Source organism: Papio anubis, chromosome 14, assembly GCF_008728515.1.
Source record: "Papio anubis isolate 15944 chromosome 14, Panubis1.0, whole genome shotgun sequence".
Lineage (NCBI taxonomy): Eukaryota > Metazoa > Chordata > Mammalia > Primates > Cercopithecidae > Papio > Papio anubis.
In genome coordinates, this window is record NC_044989.1 from 78378201 (window position 1) to 78401440 (window position 23240).

Consider the following 23240-nt stretch of genomic DNA (forward strand, 5'->3'; position numbering starts at 1 on the left):
GCATCGGGGAAAAATGACAAAACATATTCTAGCAAGAATTTAAAATTAATTGTTAGTCATTTGCCCTGTAAGAGAATTTACTGCTTGACTCTTATAATTAGGCTCAAACCTGTTATCCTGTTTATTATTCTCTCTTTTTTATTCACAAATCCTTAATCTCTCTTTCCTTTTCTTGTTCTGCTTCCTTTAAGTTTCATAATTGCCAATATTTAGTATGCATAGAAGTTGAACTGTGACATTTCTATCCTGAAGTGGCCTAGATCAAAATACTTTATATAGATCTTATGTGCTAAAATAAAGGAAGTTCAGTCTCTTAAGAAAATATTTTCTGTTGGTTCCAGAACTAAATTTTATTTTTCCAATATTAGTATCTGTCAATTGTTTAAGGAACAATCCAATATAAGAAGATGTAGGGCCTCAAATCATTATAACAAAAAACAGACTACATATATTTCTGAGAAAATATAAGCAAAATAGCAAAGGGGCAATTTTAATATCATATATACCTAAGGGCAAAAATATGAAATATAAAAGCATGGATATTTATACATATAAATATAATTATAAGCCCTGAATCTTTTTATTTAAAAATTAGAAATTGTTTGTAAATGTAGAGATATTTATTTTCTTAATACATAGTCAACTTGTGGAGCATTAGGAGTTTGTTTACCTCTTCTTTGCTTAATAGCTCTGCATATCTAATGAGAGTTCATTATAACCTAATACAGCATATAATATGTTTTATATCTGTGGTAGGCAGTTCAGAGGTAAGGTAGAAGTAATGGAAAGCAGGAGATATGAAGAAAAGAAAAGAAAAAAGTAAAAGCTAAAAAATAATTTATACATAAGCATATTTTGTGTTTTATATTGGCTAGTTTTAGAGCACCAAACTAGTTTCATTTAGAAGTAAAAGCATTTGTATGTAAATTAATCCATGTAGCTGAACATATACTTTATTAACCTTTCCTGCACATTCAGATATGGAACTGTGTCTCTCCTACTTTTGGACAAGAATCCCCACCTTACTGAAAGTATTTAGTCCAAGAGCCTTTGTTAATGTAGTCTGTGTGGCTTAACCAACTATATTCTATCCCGTAGGTAGTCCCAAAAAGACCCATAAAAAATGACGGGTGATTTTGAAGTCTTACTGCTCTCCCATCTGCTCCTAGGAGCTGCTCTACTTAAAGTCCGATTTTTATGTCATCAAGTTGACTGCACTAATCTGCCAGATGATTGACTCACAAACATTTACCTGTCAGGGTCCTTAGAAAAATATCAAAACAAATCTCACATGTTATATACAATTAAACGTTCTTAGTTCTTCATAATGATAGGTGGCACGTGCTCTATCATGAGTGATTCACAAAAATATGTATGTAAATAAGTATATGCAAATTGCTTTAGAGCATATTTACATAAGTGTTCCCAGGACGATTAAATATCTGACCACCTGTCTAACAGTTCTACCCCTCTTTTGTGTCTGTCCAAATGCATGAGAACTGATAAAATTACTAAGTAAATTTACATATAAACCATAGTGGCTGACTGGAAAAGTGGATAGGCAAATCTATTAATGTATAAAAATGAAAGAAAACAAAGTATTTTTCAATCGTTTAGGGCACACTGCTTTTCAGGAAGGAATTATTTAAGTTGCATATATTCTTAAAATTTAAACTATGTACTTTTCTGAAATATTTTTCTTTGCCTTATATATTCCCCATGTTACTTATTAATCCTCTCAGATATTATTTGGTAAAACTTAAAATATTTCGAATTTACTAAAGGGAAATTGGAGAGAAAATAGGTTTAGTACAGTTGATCTAATCCTAAGTAAAGATTCATGGTAAAGTTTCCTTTATTTATTTATTTTTTTGTAACAAAATTTCATGGTAAAATTTTCAACAATCCAAAGCAAAATTAATTTTGGAAAGAGATTGTTTGATGAATTTGTCCTACAACCAAATTTATTCCATTAATTGATGTGTCTTTTAACTTTTTTTTTTTTTTTTTTTTTTTGAGACGGAGTCTCGCTCTGTCGCCCAGGCTGGAGTGCATTTTAACTCTTAAGACTGTGTTGTTTTTATATTTTCATTGGAATATATTCTTTCTCTTATAAAGTGATGGTAATAGGGATTAGGTTTTATGTTAACTTTGAAATGGACTTAGTTGAACAAAATAACTTGCTTTATCCTATATTGGTTCCCTTTGTCAGTCATATTTACTTTATTTTACCTACATTTCTTATCTAACAACATAAGACCAATTGACTATCTATCAAATACCATAAAATTCGTGGAGTTGATTAAAAAATTCAGTTATTTCTTATTCTAGTCCAGTATATTTTTCCAACGCACAGGACTTCCTTTATATAATATTATGAAGGAAGAATAGACTTCAGTTTATAGTTACATATTTATTTGATCAATGCAATAGAAATATTCAAAATATTCAAGATGATATGAGTAAAATATATTTCCATATAATATATTGTACTATATTATATATTTAGTTGCCATATACAGTTGAGATTATGATAGTCATGGAAGCAATTCAACAGTGTGTAATTGTTCTCCTTTCTCTGTATCCTCACCAGCATCTGTTATTGTTTGTCTTTTTAATAAGTCATTCTAACTCATTGTAGTTTTGATTTGTATTTGACTTACGATTAGTGATGTTGAGCATTTTTTTCAAATGTTTGTTGGTCATTTGTATGACTTATTTTGAGAAATGTCTAGTCATGTTCTTTGCCTGCTTTTTAATGTCATTGTTTACCTGTTATTGAATTGTTTGAGTTCCTTGCATATTCTGAATATTAGTCCTCTGTCAAATGAGTAATTCACAAATAATTTCTCCATTCAAGAAGTTATCTCTTCACTCTGTTGACTGTTTCTGTTTCTATGCAGAAGCTTTTCAGTTTAATATAGCTCCATTTGTCCAATTTTGTTTTTGTTGACCATGCTTTTGAGATTTTAACTATATCATCTTTGTCAAGATTAATGTTTTGGCTGGGGGTGGTGGCTCACGCCTGTAATCCCAGCACTTTGGGAGGCCGAGGCAGACAGATCACGAGGTCAGAAGATTGAGACCATCCTGGCTAACACGGTGAAACCCTGTCTCTACTAAAAAAAATACAAAAAAATTAGCTGGGCGTGGTGGCAGGCGCCTGTAGTCCCAGCTACTTGGGAGGCTGAGGCAGGAGAATGGCATGAACCCGGGAGGCAGAGCTTGCAGTGAGTAGAGATCGTGCACCACCGCACTCCAGCCTGGGCGACACAGCACGACTCTGTCTCAAAAAAAAATAAAAGAAAAAAAGATTAAGGTCTTGAAGAATTTTCTCTATGTTTTCTTCTACTAGTTTTATAGTTTTGAGTATGTTTAACTCTTTAATCCCTCTTTAGTTGACTTTTGTATATGGTGAGAGATAGGGGTCCCTTTCCATTCTTCTACATATAGTTACTCAGTTTTCCCAGCACCACTTACTAACGAGGGTAACCTTTTTCCAAAGTACGTTCTTGGTGGCTTTGTCAAAGCTGCAAATATGTAGGTTTATTTCTGGGTTCTCCATGCTGTTCCGCTGGTCTATTGGTCTGTTTTTCTACCAATAACATGCTGTTTTGGTTACTATAGCCTTGCAATAAGTTTTTAAGTCAGGTAATGTGGTGCCTTTAGTTTTGTTCTTGTTCTTAGGATATCTTTGACTATTCGGGCTCTTTTTTCTTTCAGACAAATTTTAGGATTGCTTTTTCTAATTCTGTGAAAAAAATAGCATTGCTATTTTGATAGTATTGCACTGAATCTGTAGATTCTTTAGACAGTATGGTCATTTTCATAATGTTGATTCTTCCAATCCATGAGCATGGGATGTGTTTCCATTTGTTTGTGTCCTCCTTAATTTCTCTCATCAGTGTGTAGTACTTTTCCCTCTAGAGATCTTTCACTTCCTTAGTTAAATTTATTCCTAGGCAATTTTTTTGTAGCTATTGTAAATGGAGTTTCTTTCCTGATTTCTTTTTCAGCCATTTCATTATTGATGCATAGAAAAGCTACTGGATTTTGTATGTTGATTTTGTATCTTGCAACTTCAATGCATTTTTTTAAATCAGTTCTAAGAGTTTTTTGATGGAGTCTTTTTTTTTTTTTTTTTTTCCTAGACATGAGGTCAAGTCAGTTTGCCGAAAGAAACAATCTGACTTCCTCTTTTCCAATTTGGATGCCTTTTATTTCTTTGGGTCCCCAGCAGTGTGCATTGGTGTTGGCAGTGGCTGTGATGTGGGATCACTACCCATGGCCCCAGAGAACCCCAGGCAGCACTTAGGCTTACTAGCCTTTGGTGGCAGTAGTGCCACAGCACCATGCAAGGGAGGGAGGAACCTTGCCCTTAGCACTTGAGCCTGAGGATGGAGATCATGCTGACAGAGGAGACACGGTTGTCACTGACAGCCCCAGGCTGGCAGCCTTCTGCTCACCTGCCCCAGCCCCTGGTGGCAACAGCAGTGACTACAGCTGCAGCACTGTGCAGATGGGGAAAGGCATCTTGTGCTCTATGTTCTTTATGTGAGCCTGAGCACAGAGGTTGCTCCACTGGTGGGGGTGGGGTCACTGTACCCAACCCGACAGTCCGTTGTCAGGCTCACTGGTGGCAGCAACTGCTGAAGCAGTGTTTGCAGGAGGTCTCACTATCTTCTTGGGAGCCCAAGCACAGAATTTGTGCCACTACTAAGGGCAAGGTTATTTCTTACAGCTCTGAAAATGCACTCTTTGGGTTCCTTTGTCCCTGGGCTATCTTTTGGGTGTGCTGCACCATCCTTTCCTCAGGGAGTAGGCTTCAGTATTGGGGACCCACAGCACTTTGGCTCTAGTTAGTGCTGTGCTGCTGTAGCCCTCAAGATGGACAAGGGTATGTGTGTGTTGGGGGTGGTTCCTGGGATGTAGAGACATGGGGGCTGTGGTTTCTAAGGCAGCATGAAGTTTCATAATGGCTATGTTCTTAAAATGATGTCCTGCTGCAATGCTTAGGTCTTGAGGGTGTGAGCAACCCAGCCAAGGTCCCTGACTGGTGTGATGCCCTCGTAGAGTCTCTAGATCACTGCTCACACTTATGTCAGCATTCATGTGGGCAGAGGAGCTCTCCTGTATTTCAGATTGCAGCAGTCCATGGTAGGATGTGGGCCACTGAAGTTCTTACACTTACTCTATCCCCACAATGCCAAATCCCTCTAGGCTCCTGGCCCACCTCCACCAAGCTGGTCTCTTGCTCCCTTCTCTTCTGTATCTCAGCTGTATCCTGTGATTTCTCTGTTAGACTAGTATTCTTTCCTAGATGTTCTATTTGAGGTGTTATTATCTATTCATAATTTTGGTTCTTTTCTGGAGAGGGCGAGTGTCCAATGTCTCTAGTCAGCCATCTTGAACCAGAATTCCATCTTTGATTCTCGATATCTAAATATATTAGTAAGCCACGGGGAAAAAAAAAGAAAAAAAAAAAAACCTAAAACACAAATCAAAATAAACAAACAAGAAACAAAGTTAATTGATAAGAAACTACAAGCAAACAAAAAGCAACAGAAGAAAAAATAATCTATTGAAAAAAATCGGTTGGAGACTTTAAAAGAGCAATAGTTAATATATTAAAGAAAGTTTAAAAAGACAATGGAAAACTTTGAAAAAATTAAGATTTAAATAGAGAATAGAATAAAAAATCAAACTGAAAACACAAGTAAAATGAAGGAATTTGTTAATACAACACACAGGTTTAATAATATACTAGAAAAAGAATGGAAAATAAATGCATTAGTCATGACATTTTTAATACTTTCCTCTCAATTTTGAGACTAAAGCAAAGTTTTTACTGTCATCATTTCATTCTCACATTTTAATGAAGATCTACCTATTATAATAAGGTCAGAAAAATAAAATAAAGCCTATTGATTTTTTTTTGAAAAGGAGTAAAATCTTCTTTACTCTCAGATGACATAAGGGTTTAGTTAGAAATCCTTATGGCGTCTACAAAAAATCTATTTGAACTAATAATTAAACTGAGCAAGACCACACTATAAAAAGACAATACTAGGCTGGGCATGGTCGCCCATGCCTGTAATCCCAGACTGTGAGAGGCAAAGTAGAAAGAATATTTGCGCCCAGGAGTTACAGACCAGGAGTCTTGACCCCAGGAGTTACAGGCCAGCCTGGGCAGCAAAGTGAGACCCCATCTCTACGAAAAAAATTTTAAAACATTAACTGGACATGGTGGCATCTGCCTGTAGTTCCAGCTACTCGGAAGGCTGAGCTTGGAGGATTGCTTGAGTCTGGGTAGATGAAGTTGCAGTGAGCTATAATCACACCATTGCATTCCAGTCTGGGTGGCAGAGAGACCTGGTCTCTAAATACATACATACATACATACATACATACATACATACATAATTTTAAAAAAGACAATACTTAAAAATGAATTGTAATTCTGCATACTGACAACAAATAATACCACTTTCAAGTATCAATAATATTGATAGTATTAATGATAAATTTAACAAAGATACAGAAAATGTATAAATACATACAATCAGAAAGTAAAATATTTTCTGAAATAAGTAAAAATGGCTTAAATAACTGGAGAGATATGTCATGTCCATGGTGTTGAAACCTCTGTATTGTTAATATTCAATTATCTTCATTATGTAGATACAACAAAATACAAATCATAAGCTCCAGTTACCATTTTTTATTAGAAATATAAATGTATATGTACAAGACATAGATTTTTCCAAAGCAATCCTAAAAATCAAAGTACAAATTTGAAGCACTTTCACCATCTGACTTAAAGTTGAACTATAAAAAGATTCAGGATTCAAGACAGTGGGTTACTGCCGTAAAGATCAATCAAAATATTAACAGAGCAGAATATACACCCAAGAAATAAAATCAAAACAAAAAGCACAAAACAATTCAATGGATGATGAAAGTCTTTTCATAAAATATTTTATAACAGCTGGATAGTTATATGGAGAAAACACAGAGCATATATAGTAACTGGGCTGTGTAGCCATATGGATAGATAAAATATAGAAAAAACAAAAGTAACATTGAGCAAATGGAAAGCCACATGGCATATATATACACATGTATATACACACATATACATACACATATATGCATGTGTGTGTATATATATGTGTGTGTGTATATATGTATATATACCTTGACCCTCTATTGGAGATTGATCTTAGCTTAAAATCCAAACTAAAGAGCTTTCCAAAAGAAAATAAGGACCATGTTTTTATGACCTGAGATAGTTAAAGTTATTTAGGCAGTACACAGAAAGCACTGGCCATCAATAAATTTTACCTTATTAAAATTCTCCTTATATAAAACTTTGTCAAAAATAAATAGGAAAGGAATAATCAGGGAGAAAATATTCACAAACATACCTGACAAAAAACACTGATACATTGGTAATAAAGAAAAATTATACCTCAACATTAAAAGGACAAAAAACCCGTATTTTGAGTGGGGTAATGATTTAAACAGGCACTTAACAGGAAGAAATATGAATGACCAATATACACATGAGAGAGTACTTAAAGACATTTGCCATTAGGTAATTGCAAATTAAATCTAGCGTGAAATATCACTGTATGGCCACCAGGGAACTACATGTTGAGGAGTGAAGCAACCAGAACACTTTGGATGTATATAAAGTACCACAAGCACTACAGAAAGACGGTCTTTCAGTTTCTTATAAAGTTAAACATGCACCTGTTCTATAACATAGCAATCTCACACCTAGATAAATAAAAATTCTGCCAATAAAATGGAAATAGTAGTTCAATTAGTGATATCTTAAACCTGGAAAAAGTGTCCCTGACCCAGGGAATATATACAAACTGTAAGATAAATTCATGCTATGAAATATTTCTTAGTAATATAATGGAGTGAATTTCTGATCTGCAATATGAAATGGATTAATTTTAAGGTGCTTATCCTGGGCAAAGTGCAGTGGCTCACACCTATAATCCCAGCATTTGGGTGGTCAAGGCGGGAGGCTTCCTTGAGCTCAGGAATTTGAGACAAGCCTGGGCAACATAGCAAGACCTCATCTCTCCTAAAATAATAATAATAATAATAAAAATAGCTGGATTTGGTAGCAGATGCCTGTAGTCCTACATACTCAGGAGGCTGAGGTGGGAGGAGGGCTTGAGCCTAGGAGATTGAGGCTATAGTGAGCTATGATTGTGCTACTGCACTCCAGCGTGGGAGACAAGAGTTGGGCCCTTTCTCAAAAACAAAAACAAAACAATAAAAAAGATGCTTATCCTGAGTAAAACAAATAAGATACAAAGAGTACATAATTATGACTCAATTAGTATGAATATTTAGGGGAGGTTACATTAATCTCTGGTGGGAAAATAATGAGGACATTGTTTATATTTATAGTATGAGTAAAAGTATTTGAATGAGAATGAGCATAAGGAAATGTTTTAGGATGATAATAAAGTTCTTTATTTGGATGAGTTTGCTTTACACAAGTGTACATACTATCAAATTCATCAAGTGGTACAATAAAGATTTATAAATTTCCCCATAAGTAAATTTTCCTAGAAAAGAAAAATTTGTAAGAAAACATTATATTAAAAATGTGCATAATAATATTTTAGGAAGAAACGTATGAAGTCAGAAAGTTACTCTGAAATGTATTTTTATTTAAAAAAAGAAGCAAGATTGATTGATGGATATGTAGTGGTATCAATAAATAGACAGATATGTGATAAAGTATATGTAGTAAAAATATAATTATACAGTGTATGCTCTTACACACCAATGGAATTAAACTAGAAAAATTCCAAAATACATACAGACTAAACAACACTTCTAAATAATGAATAGACCAAAGATGAAATCTCAAGAGAATATTTTTTAATTCTTTAAAGTAAGTTAAAACAGAAGTATGACATTAAATTTGTGGAATGCAGTAAAAGCAGTGCTTACTGATAAATGTTTAGCATTGAAAGTAAGACAGTCTAATTTTAATAATCTTCTCTTCTCCCTTTAAAACTAGAAAAAGAAAAACAAATTACATTCAAAATAAGCAGGATAAAATAATAAAAATAATTAAAACATAAATCAGTGACATCAAAAACAGAAAATTGGTAGGAAAAATCAAAAGAATCAAAAACTGGTTCTTTGGAAAGATCAGTGAAACGGATAAACCTCTACCCAAGCTAACTCAAAGAGAAAAGAGAAGACACAATTACTAATAACAGAAGTGAAAGAGGGAACATCATTACAGATCCCATGGATATCAAAAGGAAAATAGAGAAATAGTATGAACAAGTCAATGCCTACACATTCAATAACCTTGATGAAATTGACCAATTTCTTAAATGACACAATCTGCTAACACATAGGAAGAAATAGACAATGTGAATAGGGCTTGATATGGTTTGGCTCTGTATTCCCACCTAAATCTCATCTCAAGTTGTAATCCCCATAATCCCCATGTGTTGAGGGAGAGACCAGGTGGGAGATGATGATTGAATCACAGGGGTGGTTTCTCCCATGCTGTTCTCACGATAGTGAGCTCTCACAAAATCTGGTGGTTTTATAAGTGTTTGACAGTTCCTCCTTCACAAGCACTCACTCTCCTATCTCCTGGTGAACAAGGTGCCTGCTTCTCCCTCTGCCATGATTTTAAGTTTCCTGAGGTCTCTTCAGCCATGCAGAACTGTGAGTCAATGAAGCCTCTTTTGTTTATAGATTACCCAGTCTTGAGTAGCATCTTTATTGCCATGTGAAAACAGACTAACACAGGGCTTTATCTACTAGAGTAATTTAATCGATATTTATTAACCTGTTAAACCAGAAACACCAGAACAGATGGGTTGCTGGTGAATCCTACAAAACATTTAATGAAGAAATTATAAAAGTCCTCTATAATCTCATTTATAGTATAGAAGCAGAGGGATTATTTCTAACTTATTCTATGAGGCCAGCATAGCCCCAATACCAAAACTGAACAAAGATCTTATCCAAAAAAAACAAAAAACAAAAAACAAGAAAAAGAAAAAAACTACAGACGAGTATCTTTCAGTATCTGTTAAGATGCAAAATTCTTAATTCTTAACAAGATATTAGAAAACTGAATTCAACAATTTAGGGAAGGAATTATACACCGTTGTGGGAATCAGGAGACTGGAGAGACCAATAGGTGGTACAGGAGGACTTTACTGAGTGCACTCAGACCCAGCAGATTAACATCCAAACACTGGGCCCAGAACAAAGACAGCACTTGACTTTTATACACACTTCTAAAAGGCGGTGGGCTAGCTTGAAACAAGCTTACAGTGGTGTAAAGCACAGTGGCATGAAAGTAAGGATACAGAGGCAGAACAAAGGCAGTTAATCAAATTGTAAAAGGTGCATAACTCAGGATTACATGTGACTCTTGCTCTGCGGCCCAGATGGTTGTTATCTAGGCTTACTCTAGTGCCTTGCATGGGCTTATCTCATAACCTTTGCCATGGCGCCTAGATGGCTGCAGTCCAGGCCAGCTCAGGCATGTCTTATAAACTTCACTGTACTACTCAGATTAAAACAAAAAACAAAAAACAAAAAACACTTGAAGTTACTAGTTACAGAAAACAGGAATCTATAATGTTATAAAACTTGCAGAGCAAGGTACAATCACGTGGAGGGGGGTGGGATTTGAGGGGGAAATTACAAAAGGAGAGAGGAATATTTATTTTTTCTTATCCTTATATTGAAGGAGTGCTGGTAGAGTCTCCAAAGCACATTCTTTTGAGTCTTAGCTTCCTAGATAATGTTATTAAGATGTCACCTGGGTCCAGGCTTTGCCTGTTACTATCTTTGGGATGAGTCAGCCTAATATAGAAAGCCTGTTTTCCTTTTTTTAAAGTTTATTTTTCTTTCTTTCTTTCCTGCCTCAACACCATTACCAAATTAGACTTATTCCAGGCATTTAAGGCTAGCGCAACATTGAAAATTTGATTAATGTAATCCATTACATCAACAGAGTGAAAAAGAAACATCACATGATCATATCAACAGAACCAGAAAAAGCACTTAACAAAATTCAAAACCAATTTCTGATAAAAACAATTAGCAAATTATAAATAGAGAGTGAATTCCTCAAGTTGATAAGCACATTTATGAAAAAAAAAACACAGTTAACATTATAATTAATTGTGAGAAGCTAAAATATTTCTCCCTAAACTCAGAAACATGACAAGGATGTTCCCTCACCACTTATTCTCAACATATACTTAAAGTCTTAGTTAACAATTAGAAAAGAAAAGAAATTAAATGAATACTGATTCAAAAAGAAGAAATAATGCTGTCTTTGCAGATGAACGATTATCTATGTAGAAAATCTTAAAGAATTGAAAAAAATTGCAAAACTATGAAGCAATTATAGTAAGTCGCAGAATACAAGGTTAACGTACTAAAAAGAAAAGCCAATCACTTTTCTATGTACCAGTAATAAACAAGTAGAACTTGAAATTAAAAACAAAATACCATTTACACTGGCACCCTAAGAAACAAAACACTTGTAAATCTAACAAAAGACGTACAAGATCTATATAAAGAAAACTCCAAAATTCTGATGAAAGAAATCAAAGAAGAAATACTTAGAGAGATATTTCAAGTTCATGAATAAAGATTCAATATCACCAAGATATCAGTTCATCCCATTTTAATCTGTAGATTTAACTAAATTCCAACCAAAGTTTTAGCAAATTATTTTGTGGATATTGGCAAACTAATTTTGAAGTTTATATGGAAAGGGAAAAGACCCAAATTAGCCAATATAATATTGCATGAGATGGAAAAAGTTAAAGGACTGACATTACCTGTCTTCAAGACTTAATATAAGACTATAGCAGTGAAGACAGTGTTGGTACTGGTAAAATAATAGACATATATATTAATGGAATGGAAGAGTGAGCCCAGAAATAGACCAACATTAATTTAGTTAACCAATCTTTGACAAGGAACAAAAGAAACGCAATAGATAAAAGGTGTTCTTCTTTACAAATGATCCTGGGACAAATGGGATCAGACCGGTTTGCGACCAGGCCAGGAAGCGAGTGGGAAAAAAGAAAAAAGGCTAGATCGCGGTGGCTCACACTTATAATCTAGTGCTGGGAGGAACTAGAAGACAGGCGCGGTCCACAAGGTCGGGATATCAAGACCATCCTGGCTAACACAGTGAAATCCCATCTCTACTAAAAATACAAAAAAATTAGCCAGGCATGGTGACAGGTGCCTGTAGTCCCAGTTTTCAGGAGACTGAGGCAGGAGAATGGCATGAACCCAGAGGGCAGAGCTTGCAGTGAGCCGAGATTGTGCCACTGCACTCCAGTCTGGGCGACAGAGTGAGACTCCAGTTGAAAAAAAAAAAAAAAGAAAAGAAAAAAAGAAAAGAAAGAGAGAGAGAGGAAAGAAATAAACTGGACCTTACACACTTTCCAAAAATTAACTCAAAATTAACCATAGACCTAATTCTAAAATACAAAATTATACAAATACTTGAAGATAACGTAAAAAAATGGGTACGGAGATGTCTTTCCAGATATAACTCCAAAAGCACAATCCATGGAATAAATTATCAATAAGCTGAAATTGATTAAAATTAAAATCTTGTGCTTTATGAAAGACACTGCTAAGGAAATGAGAAGATAAGCCACAAACTCAAAGAAAATATTTGCAAAGATATATGTCATAAAGGATCGTTATCCCAAATACATACAGAACCTTCCAATAGCAACAACTGAATTTAAAAAATGCACAAAATACCTGAACAGACACTTCACCAGAAAATACATACAGAGGGAAAGCAAGCATATGAAAAGATGCTCCACATCCTATGTCATCAGGGAAATGCAATTTAAAATAAGAATGAGATTCACTACACATATATTAGAACAAACACAATGCAAAGCACCAATGACAACCAATGGTGTTAAGGATGTAGAGCAATATGAACTCTCATTAATTGCTAGTGGGAATATAGAATGGTTCTTGTTTTAAGAACCATTTGTTCTTAAATGGTGGACAGAAAGCAAGCAAGATATTTTTGTGTCTCTTCTTATAAGGGTACTAATCCCATCATGAGGGTTCTACCCTTATGCCATCATCTAAACATAATTATCTATCAAAAGCCCCACCTCTAAATACCATCATATTGGGGGTTAGCCCTTCAGTGTATGAATTTTTGGGGGACAAAGTTGAGTCCATAGCAGCTACTTGAGAAGACATTTGGCATTTCCCTAAGCATGCTGTTGTTACAATCCAACAATTGTGCTTTTTGGTATTTATCCAAATGATTTAAAAACTTATTTCCACACAAAATCCTGCACAAAGATGTTTATAACAGTTTTATACACAATTGCCAAAACTTTGAAGTAATCAAAATGTCCTTCAAGATGAATGAACAAATAAACTGTGGCTCATCCAGACAAAGGAATATTCTTCAGTACTGAAAAGAAGTGAACTCTCAAGCCAATGAAAAGACTTAGAGGAAACTTAAATGAATAATACTAAGTGAAAGAAGGCCATTTGAAAATGCTGCATACTGCATTATTCCAACTATATGATATTCTGGAAACCCCAGCATTATTTTGCCTATGGTTTATTGTCCTTTCTCTTCCTCCCTCCCTACCATTTCTCCATTCACATTTGGAGACAAAACACCATCTCTCCCATGAGGGACTTCTCAGATTCTGGTCTTAGGTTTTCAGATATTTCATTCTTGAACTCACTTTTGTGTTATCTTTAGGCACGACTTCCAGGAAAGAGAAAAACAGGGGCCTATTATTTTTTATGCCATGGCTTCAGGAAATGAAAGTTTCTAAATTTGGTTTATTTTTAATGGTATTTAAATAAATTTTCTATTGTCAATTTAATACCATCTACTACCAGATTGCTCCTCCTCATTTTAAAATTTTGCCCAGAACCAAATTTGTTACACTGTTCTTATTTTTTTTAAGATGTTTTAGGACTTTAATGTTCTTTACATATTCAACATAAAATACTGACAATAGATAAACAATAGGGGAAAGACTTTTCAGCGAAGTATCACTCTTATCCTCAAACATTACAAAGAAAACAGTCAAGAGAACAAAGGATAAGGTAATTTAACAGAAATGCTTAGTTTAATGGCATAATTGAAAAACAACCAACCAATCAACTTTCACTTCTACTTATGGAAAGAACAGTAAAAATAAATCAAGAACTTCTAGATCTTATTCATAAAACAGCTTAAAAAGAGGAAGGGGAAGACTGGGGAGGAGGTGAAACTGTTGCTAATGGAATAAGGCACAAGGTCAAGGATTTAATAAATTCTAAAAGTGTCTACATGTATCACTGATAACCATATTATTAGAAATATCAATGTATAGAAATATAAAGTATATGGTATTAAAAACAGACCTTGCTAAAATAAACATATATAAAGTATGTCACTTCTCTTGTAATAACAGTATAAAGATCTATCTACAGTTTACCCTTTGCCTGGTACTCTTAAACCACTCCTCCAACGGTCAATATTGACCTTGAATCAACAGCTGCTGAACCAAGGAGACCCCACAGATGTCTAGATTCAGCACCTAGAGGGCCCCACCTACACTCTATGCTGGGTGTTCCCATGACTCCAGAAATAATTAATTGCAATTTGCATTATTAAGTCCACAGGCAAGTTTGAAATCTAACTAGAAATAGTAGCAGCAAAGGCAAAACAAGTAGGAATTTCTTAGAAAAGCAACAGAATTTCTTAAAATGCTTCCAGTTCAAGTCAGAATTAAGGTGAATATTATGTCCCACCAGCTTTACAGAACTGTAGATGTTTTGCTGTTGTTCTTTCAAGAAAGAAGAGTCTACAATAAACATGTTCATTTGAGAAAAATACTGTGTTTGTTAACTTTTTGTAGCCATCCCCAAGTTACTTTAAACTTTGTATGTTGTTCAAGAACAGAGTTTATCCTGGTTAGGATGTGTTCATAGCTGATACATCTCCCAAAAATTTTTCATGAAGGTGGCCAGTTTCTGAACATCTTCAATCATGACAGCATTATACTGAGAGACCTGGATGCCTCCCACAGACCTATGCCTTTTCAAGGACAACATATTGAGTACAAGAGGTTTCTCAAGAAATCTTTTTTCTAGAGCATCATCTCCTTTGACATTGCCGATGCAGAAAGGAATACTCATCTTGCTTCTATTTGGGGGCTCCACTGGACATACGTAGAATCCTTGAGAATTATCAATAATCTCATAAATCATTTGAGATTTGAGATTTGATGGAGCTAAGTTTCTCCATGGCCGCGGCACCTCCACTGTTTTTAATCCACTCGGGGACCAAGCCCATGAGGTAGATGCGGAAACATAGAGGCCTGTTGTTCAAGGAGCTGTTTCCAGCCTGCACCTTGTATTCCAGGACCGAGGGGCACTCTGGGAGGTCAAACCCCAGCAAGTCATCAGGGACAATTACCACGGTGACTGCAGCAGAGCCAACATTCTTCTGGGCACCAGCAAAAATCACATCAAACTTGGAAACATCCACTGGTTTGGACAGGAAGTTTGAGGACTTGTCACAAACCAGTACTGCTCCCTTGATATTGGGTACAAAGTCAAACTCCACACCATGCATCATCTCATCTGCTCAATAGTACACGTAGGAGGCAGCCGGGTTGAGGTTCCAGGTGCTTGGATCTGGAATTTTTGTATAACTCCCAAGTTTAGGGTGAACAATATTTATAGTCCCAAACTTCTTGGCTTCTGCAGGCTTAGGTGACCAAGCTCCTGTCACCACATAGTCCACACACCTTCCTGCTTTCAAGCCAGTCAGGTTTAAGGGGACAGCACTGAACTGGCCGGACCCATCTCCTTGCACAAAAATCACCTTAATAGTTGTCTGGAACGGCTAGCAATTCCCGCACAAGATTCTCTGTATTGTTAATAATCTTGGCAAAATCTGATGACCTGTGACTCTTTTCAAGAACACTAATGCCAACTCCTTTGTCGTCTAATAATTCCTTTTGTATCTCTAACAACACTGAGTGCGGCAGCTTGGTGGGACCAGGCCCAAAGTTGACCACCTGCCTCGGGGAGTCCATGGTGCGTCGGCGAGGGCGGCGAGTCAGCCAAGGAGGACACAACACGTGAATGGCTAGTGTTCCCGGCCGCTGCTGTGAGAGTCTACACTGTTCTTATTTTTTCAATTTCAGATATTTACCAACAGTGCTTCTCCAAGTGTTGGACAAATAGAATTTATTCAAACTTACAGATTTTGATATTTTTGTTTACAACCATCTTTTCAATTTGAATGTCATTCTAGTTTATGGGGGAAGTATGAAATGAAAAGTGTTCTTAAAAATGTTTTATTGGCTCATGCCTGTAATCCCAGTACTCTGAGAGGCCGAGGTGGGCAAATCATATGAGGTCAGGAGTCCGAGACCAGCCTGACCAACAGAGTGAAACCCTGTCTCTACTTAAAAAAAAAAAAAATAGCCGAGCGTGGTGGTGCATGCGTGTAGTCCCAGTTACTGGGGAGGCTGAGGCAGGAGAATTGCTTGAACCTGGGAAGCAGAGGTTTCAGTGAGCCAAGATGGCTCCACTGCACTCCAGCCTAGGTGACAGGGTGAGACTCCGTCGCAAAGAAACAAACAAACAAACAAACAAACAAAAACCCACGTTTTATTAATACCACCTGCAAAATACACTTCTCATTCTGTTTTTTGTGTGATATGCATTTTTAGTTATCAAAATTTTATGAATTATATATGCAAAGATTGTGGTCTTCTTGTGTAGAAACCTAATGATCCTATGACTTTGTTCAGAACTGTTGCAAACTGTTATGTATCATCATATCTCTCTGATAACAAAACACTTTTAGATTTCCCAAGGACTTTCTTACTTACATATATACAGTGATAGTGACAGGAGCATCTACTTCATTGGCAATTGTGAATATTAAAAGGGATATTAGATTTAAAGTATACAACACTGTGTGCACAGGCTTAAAAATTATTTTTATCAGCATTTAACATTGCATTTTAAATTTGTTTTTCTTTAAAGTTAATAGAGATATTTTATTGATCATAGAGAAAAACATGGTTTTCATATAGCTCCATATTAGGTTCAAATTATTGTGTATCCCTGCATTGTTTGCCTTTTCTATATTGAATACAAGATAAACTGTAAATACGGAGTTTGAATAAACTCTTTTTGAATACTGCCGAACATTTTTAATATTCTCTGTAATTTTCTAGAATCTACTTTCAAAATCATATTTAAAATTACAGTTTCAGAATGAAAAATTCTACTCTTTTTCATGTTAAAAACAGTAGTGTCAATTAAAGCTCTATGTGGATTACAGACAAGTATGAAAAATATTAGGCGATGACAGGCATAGTTTAAGAAGCTTTCTATAATGCAGTATTGTTATACATTTTATTTTTTACCATTAACAATTAAAGTTTACCCATTTTCCCAGGAATGGGTTAATCGAATACATCAAGTCATGCTGCTGACAGATTCAATCCCACTAAAATATTTCATTTTTTAAGAGTCAGAAAGAAACATGTTTGTTCTTATAAAGAAGAATAAAACAAATATTAGCAAAAGGTATCATAAACAAGAAAGGTCAGATATGATCCCTGCCAACTCCACTAAAATCCCTCACACAAATGACACATTGATTTCACAGAGGAATGACAGTCAAGTGGGTCAACATTATATTCACATTTATTGTACTGATGTCAGAGTTGCAAGCCAAGATAAGATTGCAAAAACAATTTTTTAAAGTGGCATATTTTATTCCATCTAAATATTTGTACACACACACAATACACACACACAATATTTATGTATTTTTTACCCCTCTGGTGATTTCTCATGGCCAAATTCTCTTCAATCTGGTGCCCTTCCGGCATTCTTAGACCTCCACACTCTTAAAGGCCATTGCATATGACTAGGAGCAAGGGACTAGATCACTGGCCAAACAGATGGTGAGGAATAGTTAATTGGCCCACTTGAGAAGATGATGAGTTACTCAGACTATGGCTTTGTCAAGGGAAATGAAAAATAGATTACATCTGTTTTAACAATTAAATGATTTCTCAATTGCTTATTTCAAATAATATAATAAATAAAGGTTGTTGAAGATACTAAGAAGCTTACATATATTAATCTCTTAATTCTGATGATGGTTTTATGGGGATACCAATACTAGTATTCTTATTTTATAGATGAGAAATCTGAGACACTGAAAAATTAAGAAAGTCACCCAGGATCACTTAGAATACGAGGAAAGCCAAGAATCAAAACTAAGCAGATTTTCTCCAAAGTCATTAGATAACTACATTATGTCTCTGCTTTGAGTTCTAGAATGTTTCCAAATATATTTGTAATTATAAAAGTAAAATATGGTCACCGAACACAATTTGGAAAACATAAAATGGTAAAAAACAGACAACCAACTGTAACCCTCCCACCTAAAGGGAAGCATTTCAAACTGTTAGTAGGTTTAACAGGGTTGCAATGATTTCTATACATTCTGCATTTTGATCTGTTTTCTTTCTTTAAAAATAAAACATGGTTTTCTTCAAACATTATATTGTAAGCACTTGACTTTAGCTATAGCTCTAATAGGTTAAGATCATGCTGGTCATTAACTTTTTTTTTTTTTAAAGAGAAAACCAGAACAACCTAAATATCAATGGATTTTCTAGGAACAATCAAAGAATTGAGATAGTAGAGTAAACTGGTACCCTGAAATCTGGAGACACTGCCCGAAAAATCACCGATCTCACAAAAAACAGATCAGCTTACCTTGCATAGAAGATGCTGAAGCCATGAACTGATAGAAGCACCTAAAGAGTAATTTTAACAAATGGCTGGAAGTGGAGTGCGAAATAGCATGAGGAATAAACTCCTGAGGTTCGCAGTCTTTGAAGTCCCTAACATGTTGATGGGTTTTACCTCCAGTAAGTTCTCATGGTAAAGAATCAAGAAATTCCCTGGTGCTTCTGGCCTGGGGAGCAGTAGAGAAACCAACTTGAAATATACCCAGATCATTCTCCATAACAAAAACCTGGCTGGCAGGTAGGAGAAAAGACCTTATCAGATCATTATCACACCTGGGAATAGGACAATTATCTAACAAAGCATCCTCTGGCCTTTCTGTCTCACCAGCTGGAGAAAGAAACACTTGTGAAGGTCACCGCCAAGAGATGCAAGGTCACTAAAAGATTGATTTAATTATAATATTATAGAAAGCTTCCCTTCCCCCATAAAACCACCAAATCAACAAGGTTTCAGCTTAATAATTGTGGATTACAGTTGAAATAGCTGCAAGTCTCAGGTTTTAAGAAGTTCCTAGGAGAACACAAAAGCAACAGAGGAAAGAAAGTAGATGCTAGCGGAATTTGAAACTCCTGACACTTACAGCTATAACAAAGATTAAACACAACACAATTCACAGTCAAATTAACAGAAAGCCTCACAGTAAAGGTGTGTTTGCATCATTTCCTATTATCTGATACAAATATGCTCAACTTTCAACAAAAAAAATGTAAGACATTAAAAAAGTCAGGAAATGACAGTCTGAAGAGACAAAGCAAGCATCTGAATATGACTCAGAAGTAACACTGAAATTATCAGACACACATATGTAGGGATATTTATAATGGCCAATATGTTACAGGTAGAATTAGACAACATTCAAGGACAGATGGGTAATATAAGCAGAGAGATGGAAACTAAAAAAGGATCAGAAGAAAATGCTTGAAATAAAAAAACTAATAACAATTAAAAATATATTTGATGGACTCATCAGCAGACTGAATATGGCTGAGGAAATAAATAGTGAGCTTCAGGATCCTTCAGTACAAATTCAAACTAAAATGCAAAGAGAAAATAAGATAAATAAGCTGATTTCGAGATGCAGAACTCAAATGATCCTCCTTCTTCAGCCTCCCAAAGTGCTGAAATTACAGGTGTGAGCAACCATGTTTGGCCTTTTTTTTTTTTTTTTTTTCTTTTTCTAATCTTGGTAAATCGAAATGGTGTAACATGGTGGTATAATCACCACTGTTTTAAATTTTATTTTATGGATTACTAACACCATTACTGATATATAGTGATTATTTTTTGTTCTAAGTCTTTAACTGTATTAAATTCATTTAATTCCCTTATCTGTATTAACTCATTTATTTCTCATATAGCTCTGAAGTAGGTACTATTAATATGTTCATTTGTGGATAAAGTAATAGTCACAAAAAGTGATTAAATAGCTTTGTCCTCACAACAGGGACCATTAGAGTTGACGTTTATTTGAACGTGACCATTATTATTATAGCGTTCATACCATTAACCTCAATTTTTGAGTACTTCTCTGCTTGAGATGAAACATATTATTTTGTGTAGTCATTCCTGATTGAAATGTATTTTCATGCTTTAGTTCTTTATTGCAGCATAGAATTTTTTAATTAAAAAAACTAAATCTGGAAAATACTTGAATATGACATGAATACATAAATTTATCATGAATGATTGAATGTGGCAGTCATTATTTACAAAGTGTTTTTATTCAAAGCTATTTATGGAATTTTATGATAAATAACATTTTGATTTTTATAGATAAATCTACCTTTCATTTAGTTGATTTTCTGACTTTGATATTCAGCTTTGAAAAGGTGATCTCCTGTAGTCCCAGCCACTTGGGAAGCCGAAGTGGAAGATCTCTTGACCTAGGAATTTGAGTCCAACCTGGGCAACATAATGAGACTCATCTCAAAACAAAACAAAACAAAACAAGGTGATCCCCATCTCCATTACTATATAATTAAAACGAGATGTTTCTTAACAGGCAAGTACTCTTTATCCACAAGCTTCTTCTTAGTGTTTCTTCACTTCATTTTAACTGTGTATTCTGAACGTCATGAATTATTTTGTTGATATTGTATAAGGTTCTCCAAAGAAACAAAACTATTAGTATATAGATATAGAAGATTTGTTACGGAAATTAACTCACACAATTATAGAGGCTGACAAGTCCCATAATCTGTCACATGGATGCTAGAAACTAGTGAAAACTAGTGAACTAGGAAAGCAAATGTAATTCAGTCCAAAGCTGAAGATCTGAAAACATGGCGGGGGTGGGGAGAACTCCTGTAAGTTTTCCTGCCCTAGAGTCTAAAGGCTTGAGATCCAGGATTTCTATTGCCTGAGGGGAAGATATGTGTCCCAACTCAAGGAAAGATGCAGATAATTTGTCCTTCTTCAACCTTTTTGTTCTATGCAGGGCCCCAATTAATTGGACAATGCCTGGCCACACTGGGAAGAGTAAATCTTCTTTACTGATCCGAATGGCAATTTCTTTCAGAAAGACATGCCCAGAAGTATTTTTAGCCAGTTATCTGAGCATCCCTTAGCCCCATCAGGTTGACAAATAAAATTAATCTTCTCAGATATATACTAAGACAATATGCCATCTTATAGTCTAATTATGTCATTTTAGTGGACTTTCATTGTGAACACTTGTTCTTTTGATAAGTATAACTTATTTATTCCAGCTCTTATTTTTCACTCTGAACTAATCAAGCTCATAGAAACCACAATTCCTAGTACGTGCCATTGGTAATTATTAGTGAGCATGTGAGTATCTGGAGCTATCTGTGTCATTGTACTTTTGAGTGCCCAATGCTCTGAAACGTCATTTATACATTTGTTTAACACATATTACTTGGGTCTTTACTATGTGCTAAGAAGGTGAGCAAATTTTCTGTAAATGGACAGACAGTAAATATTTTAGACTTTGTGGACCACACACATTTTGTTTTCTGTAGTATCCTGCCCCTTGTCTTCCTCCTCCTACTTCTTCTTCCCCCAATTTTTCTACAACCCTTTGAAAAAGTGAGAACTGTTATTAGTTCCAAAGCCATACATAGGCCATTTGTTGATTCCTGTTAGTATCAGAGTTTCAGTGGTGGGTGATGGCTGATGCTGATAATGTCTACACATTGACAGAACTCACAAAATTTACACCTGATTGAAAAGGATTCCAAAGGAATACAGGCCAGTATAATGCAACCTATGAGTTGGGAGATTCAGAGAAGACCATTCAGTAACATTGAACTGAGACCCAAAGTGCACCTGTGAATTACTATCTTGTCCTATTAGTGTTAAATTTGCAGTCTCTTGAAAACCATAGATCTTAGGAAGACAGGGTCATTGTGAACCTTCACCAATGTATCTTCAGATCCTAGCTCTATGCCATTAAGGAATATATAAATAGTTGCTGAATAGATAAAGATCAGAATTTGAACAAAACTAGGGTGGAAAAGATACGTCTCAGGGTCCCTTCACATTTCTCACTTGAATGTAAGGTAGACAGCAGCTTGCTCTTTTGGTTGGTAGAGAACCTATCTGAGACTGTGTGGGAAGTTTGATCACTATCATTTTGTTGGCGTGCACTCTATTTCATAAGGTGAAGTAGGGATAAGCTTAAGGTGAAGACTGGGTAGTGATTTACCAATCAACTGTCACTTTTTAATTAATTGGAAAGTTCTTTGAGATTCTGACAAGAGGCTGTCATTCTCACCTTTCATGGGTTATATTAAAATTTTATCCATGTCTATGCCTTTCTAAGTATCTTAGGGAGAGGTGAAAAATTCACCATGTGAGTTTTGTAGGTAAATCAGAAATGGAAACACAGATTTTAGAGGCAAATAGGTCTTTATCCCAGATTTAATGTATATACCTCACATCTTTAATGAAGGATAAAGTGGAAAGTGGTATTCACATTACGCATGGGGTTTACCTGGGTTTGGCAAAGTTAGAAAGTAGGTAACTCGACTTTAAGTGCTTTCTGTCTTGGGGTTCCTCTGCCTTAATCTTTATGGGTGACTAAGTTTTTACTCCTGATTTCATAGATGTTCAAGTTTTTTTTTAAAGTATAGGTATATTTTATTTTTAGGTAAAATTTAAAACTTAGAAGTCTTCATCCTCACTAGAACCTCATACTGAACTACTGAGACTGTACCTCGATAATAGATCTCCATTCCTTTTGCTGTGACTTTTGTCTAAAATACCATCTCTGATCCCTATGACTGCTATAATAGCTTTATGACTATTGTACTTCCATCCGTGTTTTTCCACTACGGTTTTCTTGTGATTTGCATCCTGGGTTATAATTCAGAAATTCAAATCTGATCATGCTAGGA

General features: G+C 35.3%; 1 pseudogene across 1 annotated transcript; it reads right to left on the minus strand.

Annotated features, from left to right (window-relative positions):
• Positions 1-14004: 14004 nt before the first annotated feature.
• Positions 14005-16447, minus strand: LOC110741083 (annotated as a pseudogene). The gene has a single exon (XR_002516758.2). The product of XR_002516758.2 is annotated as a phosphoserine aminotransferase pseudogene (transcript).
• Between the last annotated feature and the right edge of the window lie 6793 nt (positions 16448-23240).